Below are 232 nucleotides of genomic sequence, written 5' to 3'. Positions count from 1 at the left end.
TAAAAAAAAGAATATCGTCTCCTCTCTCACTCCTCTCTCTTCTTACCCCTTCTTCCTCCGTGTCTTCCTTGCCTCATTTCTCTCCCTCCCCTCCCATCACTATACCCCGCTTCCCAAGCGCTCAATGATGAAGTTTCAGCGAGTTGCAAATAATGATGCAAAGTTGACCCAGTTTCATTGTCTCCGAGAATTTTCATTTTCTTTACTGCCTGCACTCTACCTTTCGCTATTG

This window comes from Penaeus monodon, chromosome 20, assembly GCF_015228065.2.
Source record: "Penaeus monodon isolate SGIC_2016 chromosome 20, NSTDA_Pmon_1, whole genome shotgun sequence".
In the NCBI taxonomy this organism is placed as follows: domain Eukaryota; kingdom Metazoa; phylum Arthropoda; class Malacostraca; order Decapoda; family Penaeidae; genus Penaeus; species Penaeus monodon.
The sequence above is the reverse complement of the archived record's forward strand: the minus strand, read 5'-3'. Positions refer to the sequence as shown.